Source organism: Varanus komodoensis, unplaced genomic scaffold (genome assembly GCF_004798865.1).
Source record: "Varanus komodoensis strain SLA01 unplaced genomic scaffold, ASM479886v1 scaffold57, whole genome shotgun sequence".
In the NCBI taxonomy this organism is placed as follows: Eukaryota; Metazoa; Chordata; class Lepidosauria; order Squamata; family Varanidae; genus Varanus; species Varanus komodoensis.
In genome coordinates, this window is record NW_025336182.1 from 2673725 (window position 1) to 2680539 (window position 6815).

The following is a 6815-nucleotide window of genomic DNA, read 5'->3' on the forward strand; positions in this document are numbered from 1 at the left end:
CTGTTTAAGAAGACCCCAAAAATACCCTCGTTGGGTATCGCGCGCCCCTTTTTTTCGCGCAGCCCCCCCCACCCCCCCCCCAAGGGGGCCCCCCCCCCCCCCCCCCCCCCCCCCCCCGGTGAGAGTCAGCCCACGCTGAGAATCCTCTACTCCAGCCTCGCCGGCAAGTTCCCCCGGCTGTCCCTGTGCTGTCACCTGTGAGGTCTTGGAAGGCTGGAGCAAGCAGGGAGGAGCCGCCCCCACGCAGGCCCAGGGAGTCTCCGGCACCTGCCTTGCAAAAGACACACCGCGAGGTCCCCCGGGAACACACCCTGGGGGAGGCTGAGTTCTTTGGGGTCTGCTCTTGCTGCCGTCTTTGGAAAGCTCCCTCTGTTCTTTAGGCTAGGAAATGCATGCTTTTTGCAAAATGCAGACCAAAGCATAGCCAGGTGAAGTCCACTAATTTGCTTTTGCGCCATATTTCGGTCTGGCTGTGGGCATTACTCCCCTCCCCTGAGAAAGAGAGCGCTGGCACAGGAGTAGCATTGATAAGAGCGTCTCTATTTATTGATTTAGGATGCGCCATGCTTTGAAAAAATAGCCACAAGCTCCTTGAGGTCTCAGCCAGGCTGCACAGGGATCAGATGCTGGTGGGGAAAACACACCAGGCACAGCACGCTGTGTGTCTAATGAGGAGGCTCCGTGTGTTAAGTGCCTTCCCTTCCTCATGCACGTAAAAAGCAGATTACATTCCCCAAAAGACTATGGGCAAACCCTGCAGGAAAAATAAATCAAGAGGGCAATTTGCTGCGATGAAAAGGCACAGACAATGAAGTGCCAGCCCCAGCTAGGGAGAAATAAGCTCACTGCAGTATATTTAATATAGCTCTTATTCATGAACTGCAATTTCGTTTTTCCCAAGCTGTACTTTATCCTTGCAGCCACACTCAGCAGCAGCACCGGGGGTGGAGGGCGGGGGAGCACCTGAGAAGGGCCGGGGGTTCTTTTCCAGCTGAGGGGGTCGGGGAGGCCGCGGGGGCCACAGTGGGCCACAGGACTCAGAATCTGTGCAGCCTTCGGCGGTCCCCACACGTACGAAACAGTCGACGAGGCCCTGAGCAGGACAGGAGAAGAGCACAGGGGATGCCCTCCCAGGGCGGGGGCCGCGGATGTCATCACCTGCAGCTGGAGCGTGTGTGCCAGCGGGCCGGGCTATTCCCCCTCCCCTCAAGCCCTTCCAGCAAATCAGGAGACCTGGGCAGGTCCCAGGCAGGGCCCTGCATTTCCCCAGGTGTGGGAGAGACATCAATACGCATCGCCAGCCTATCAGACAGCGGGATGTAACCAGGTGCTGTCCCTGGAGGAGTGCGTTTATCCGGCAGCCTATATCTGTGACCGAGCGGTTCCCTGTGAGCAGAAAGCACGCATGTGCTCTGTTTTCACATCTATTCATTTCTTTTCAACACACACACCTATGCACAGAAATGCAAGATAGACTCACAGGATTATCTATTAGTGCAGTCTTTACTGGTGTTTTCAGGTGTTTGGGATTTCAGCTCCCATCAGCCCCAGACAGCATGGAAGGGCTCTGAAATGCTGGGCACTGTTGTCCAGAATGTGTGGAGGGTGCTAGGCTGGGGAAGGGTCCATTGGGGGAATCTTGCATCAATGTTCTAGGTGTATATTGAAGGTGGGTATATTGTTTGCTTGCTTGCCTTATTTATGGCTGGTGTAGGTACCACTTATCTTCTGAAACACAGAAACAGAGCGAGTCAGAAGGGGTCTCCCGGGCCATCTAGTCTGACCCCCGGCTCCAGCCGGCTCTGCTCACGACATGCCCACCGTGTGGACGTCCAGCCTGTCCTTGAACACCCGCACCGATGGGGCCTCAGCCACCTCCCGGGGGAGCCCATTCCAAGCCCTCAGGGTCCTGACTGTCAGAAAGTGCTTCCTGGCATCCAAATGGAACCTGGGTTCCCTGAGCTTTGCTCCGTTGGAGCACGTCCTGCCTTCCTCTGAAGGGGAGAACAGGTCTCTTTCCACCTCCGTGTGACATCCCCTCACGTACCTGTATGTCACCAACATGAAAGAAATCCTCGTGCAACCTGGGTGTGGGCTAATATAGCAGCATATAAATTGAAATAATAAATGAATAAACTGGAAGGAGAATAAAGCCAAGCAAGCAAAAGGACCCGCCGAGACATCCCATTTTGGCCCAAATGGGTCGCACAAGTCAATTCATAATTAAAACTCAAAACCATTTCAAAACCTTTAAACATTCGAATTTTTAAAATGAACTCAGAACCCTTTAAAAACCAGTTTGAATCATCTGCATCAGCAGAATTAAGAGAAGGAGGGAATCTTAAAAACAAAATATGGAACACGTGCATTTAAATTACTAAGAAACCTTATGGAAGAAAAAAAAATGCTTTAAAAGCCCACCTAAAAATGTACGGAGAAGGGGTCAGCCTTTGAGACAAAGTTCTGGAAGAACAAAGCATTCTCTCTCTTTTGGCATTCTAACTTGGCTGTTAATTTGGCATTCTAACTTTGGCATTTTGGCTGTTCCTACCACCCTGACCTCTCATGATTAAAATATTCCCTGCTATTTACAGAGGATATCAAGAGGCCTGGCTAAGAGGGGAGGAGGAGGAGGTGCAGGCTGGAATTTCTCCAAAGTCTTGCTCTGCAGCAACTTTTCAGACAAAGGTTGGTCAAGATTAGAACACTCAGCCTGCAGGTTGTCTCTGCGCTGGACCATTCAGACATGACAAGCTGCACTGGACACTGGCGTGCACTCAAGCACACGTGTCAGCTGGCCGTTTGGTCGCCACAACCGAGCAGTGCTAAATAAGGTGGCGGACAAGGAAGGGGTTACTGCTGCTACTGTGCCGAAACTGGCCCAGAACTCTCCGATGCAAAGATATCAGTTCCACTTCCTGATCATGTGCTCCAGGGAAGAGAAGCGGGGAAATGGATGCGCACGGATGAATGCAAGAATCCAACTGTTTGCCAAATCGCCGTTTCCCCTCTCCAACTAGGATGCTATTTTTAATCATTAGCAACAGAAATGTGTCTGGTAGCAAGAGAGAGTGGGAGTTGGGCAGGGGAAGTGTGTGAATGTATGCCTGCATGGAAGGGAATACTTTTTTAAAAATAGGCACCCATCTGGTCTCCTGTGGTGAGCTGAGCTTGATTAAAGGTGACTAGACAACTCAAGTGGTTGAAGAAATGAAAGCTCAACGGCAAACAGCATAATGGTGTGTTAGTTTAACTAGTCAAAGGCCCATCCCTTGCTGGCTGCAGGAGGGGCTGAGCAGGTATTACAGAGAACTGTGACCTGTTCCCCCCATCATGGGTTGGGTAGAGGGGAGGCTGGCACACCTGCTGTCATGAGGACAGGTAAGTTTCGCCCACAACATGCAGCTAGGATAGCCAGGTATCCTCGTTTTTCAGAGGGCAATGCTTTACTCTGGAGAGCTGGCTGAGGGCAGTCCTCTGTCTGGATGGCGCTTCCTTTGGGAGGGGCCACCCATCCGAGCTGGTTTCAAGCCAGAGAGCCCAAAGCAGGGCCTGGAAGCTGCCCATCCCCAGCTTGGCTCACCTGGACAGCAGGCATCCAGCTCACCTGGTCACACGTGGCCCTGCCAGGTGGGGAGCGCTGCATTTGCACTGAGGCCACAGGTGTGCCCGCCACTCTGGCATGGTGCTTAATCAGTCAGGTCAACTTCTCTTTCCCATGGAGGTTTCAAAGCAGCAGAATGAAATGCCTGGGCAGGGATGCCCCCTGCTGGCCGGGCAGTCCTCAGAGGGCGCTGGGTGCAGGGCTGGGCTTTGGGGGGGGCCTGATGGGCCGCGTGGCGTGACAGGGCCTGTCTGAGTCCAGCCAGGAAAGCACTCCAGGGAGGCTGCAGGAGCGCCCAGCGGGGGCCCCAGGGAGGGCCGGGGGCTTCCTCAGAGGAGGGCAGAAATGGGGTCCCCTTGAACGTGAAGCCACCTCTTATGAAAAGCTTCTGAAAATCGAACCGCAATCCGTGCCACACTGCTTCCAGAAATCCTGCCCGCGGCTCCAGCTCACCTCCACTCTGCCACCGATCCCGGACCTGCAACGGAGCCCCTGAGAACGGGACTGGCCACCATGGTGGAGGCCCCAGCCCTCGAACTGCTCCAGTCCACCCCCTCTGTTCCACAGCCATTCTGGAGCGGGACGGAAGTCCTCCGGGGAAGGCTTCCAGGCACACACACCCCCACGCACGCACGCACTCAGTGAGCGCAGGCAGGACTCCAGCAGCGTTGCACGCCAGTCCACTCGCCCCCTGACTGAATGCATAGCTCACACGGGGCCCTCTTAGCCCCCGAATCTGCTCTGAATGCTGGGCATCCCTCTGAACATGTGCAGAGTGCACCTGCATTGCCGGCCTCCCTCATCGCATCTCCAGGATTCTGAGTGGGCCTTTGAGGCCGTCTCAGATGGCTTACAAAACAGCCACTCAGCAATTACTTCCCTTCTGAGACTCTGACGTGCTCCTTGCATTTTGCTAAATCTAAATTAACAGAGATCAAACAAGGAAAACCCTCCACCCTTTTCTGGGGGGCCGCTTTTCAGCTGACAAGGTCACCCACCAAACCAGCTTAGCAAAACCATCTTTGCTTCCATCCGTCCGATCCATTGCCCTCTGGCGCCAGGAAGCACCTTGCTATTTAGCTGTAATGAACAACTCAGCGGAGAAGAAGCTGTTTAAAAATACAAATTAAAAGCCCTGCGAAGTGGCAGTCACGTGCTCCCCCCCCCCCGCCGCATGCCGCCCCACCCGCTTGTCATCACAGGCTTCGAGAGAGAGAGAGAGAGACGGCTTCTCTCCCCTTCGTGGTGGGGACTGCAGGTTGACAAGAGCCATCGCTGGCAGAAGGCTAATGACCTTCTTCAATATCACAGTCGAAAGGGAAGAGGCAGAACCTGAAAAGGGGAGCAGGGGAGGGGATTGGGGCCTGGGACAGATACGCGGCAGCCAGCAATCAGGGTGTCAGGAGGCGGCACGACCCCCTTTTGGAAACCCTGCCTCGTCCACGCATTAAAAAGAGCCCTAAAGCAGCAGTCCTTCAGCCTGTGGGGTAAAGTAGTTTCCAGCAATGTGGAGGGAAAGGTGGGAGCTTCTTCGAAGGAGCCACACCAGCCTTTCTTGAACAGCATCTCCCGATCTGCATTTCCAACAGATTTTCACTGCCCGAGCTGCATGTTTATAAAGGAACGGACATGGAAAAAGGGAAACCAAAACCATCCTCAGCACGTCCCATGCCAGCCGACCCTGTTTCTCCCCCCCCCCCAAAGCACGAGCCTATTTTTAATCTTGACAATTAAATTGTTCATGCTCGACAGTTCTTCGGCTGAAATTGCTCAGATCAGAACATATTTCCTTGGTCAACACAGGCAACGTACTTTCTAAAGATGATCTCGGCTTGGCGGGGGGGATAACTGATCAAGCCACCTGCCCCCTCCCTTGAAAATCTCTGGGGCCAGGGGGTGCGGGGGAGCCAGACTGCCTGATGTTCAGGAGAGAGAAAAGGAAACCAGCCACCCCCGAATTTGCCGTCCAAGCGCTCAAGGTCATTTCGTGCTCGGGTGCATGGCGTATCCTTACGAATTGCTTCCCCCTCGCAAAACCCAGCTGTCCACCTGGGATGAATGGCCCCGCTGCAAATTACGACCGAGCCGAGGAAGCCCTGATGGGCTCCGGACCAGCAGAGCAAGGCGGACAACATGAACGAGGCTCACGGAGGAGAAACGCACACGCTGGCGAACGCAGGCGGAGGAGAGCGCCCAGCGCCAGAGGCAAGGTTTTCCAGGACAAAATGGCCTCATCGAGGGCGATGTGGGGAGAAATTGGGCAAGTTCTGCTCTGGCACCCCCCGTGATGTGGCGGGGAGGCTGAAGCAGAGCCCTCTGCGGAAGAGGTCCGCCGCCGGTTGTCTTTGCTTACCTCCTGTGGTACCCAAGCTCCGCTCAAGCGCTCGCCTGTGAAGGATGCGGCAAGGAGGTGCAGGAGGGGACCTGAAGCATCAGCGCTGCAGCCCCTGAGAAGCTCGCGGAATGATGGGAGAGTCCATTGTGGCACGGAAGGGAAGGGAGGCAGGCGGGCGGGCGGGCTGGCCGGCCCCCCGACAGGAGAGAGAGGGGAAACAGCCACCTGGCAGGGGGATTCGGGGGACCACGCCAACGTGCGCCCGAGAGGGAGGGGGCGAGCCGTCCCTCTTCGGTGCGCCGGCTCCTGCTGGGCGCGTCGGCGCTCAGGTCCCTCGCTCAGGATCCCCGCTCGCCCAAATGCCCTGGCGACGGAAGCGAACGTGAGGAATGGTCCGATTAGGCAGCTGGGGCTGACGGGTGCCTGCTGGGAAGAGGGATTTTCAGCAGCCGGCCGCAGACGCAAGCCGCAAGCCACGAGCACAAAAAGCCCCTTTTGCTCAAAAATCCCCGGAGTCAGCCATGGCGCGTTTGGCCCTCGGCGCGGCAGAGGGGCGCTGAGGAGCCCACGAGGTTCAGCTTCACGCTGCTCTCGCGGGCGTGGGCGTGGGGGACAGACCGAGCCCCTTTGTTGATGTTAGAAAGCGCAAGCGACGTGGCTCTTCAGCCAGCACAAAGCAAACACGAAGGATGCGCCCTGCTGGCCGACGCCACTGCCGACAAGCGCTGCGCATGACTGCAGAGGACGGGGGTGCCTGGGCTGTTGTGTTGTGTGTTGTGTGCTGCGAACGGCACCCAGCTTCTCCGAGCCTGGGAAAGACAGGTGTTTTGACAGGCGCAGCTGACAGGGAGCCAGAGGTGAGCCGGCGGGGTTTGC

General features: G+C 56.0%; 1 protein-coding gene across 1 annotated transcript in view; it reads right to left on the reverse strand.

The window, feature by feature from the left end:
• SV2A (synaptic vesicle glycoprotein 2A) overlaps positions 1–6311 on the reverse strand; it is a 26715-nt gene extending 20404 nt beyond the window's left edge. Inside the window, exon 1 of the mRNA XM_044449284.1 lies at positions 5958–6311. The gene's annotated coding sequence lies outside the window, so the exon portion shown is untranslated. The remainder of the gene's footprint in view (positions 1–5957) is intronic.
• Positions 6312–6815: the final 504 nt, after the last annotated feature.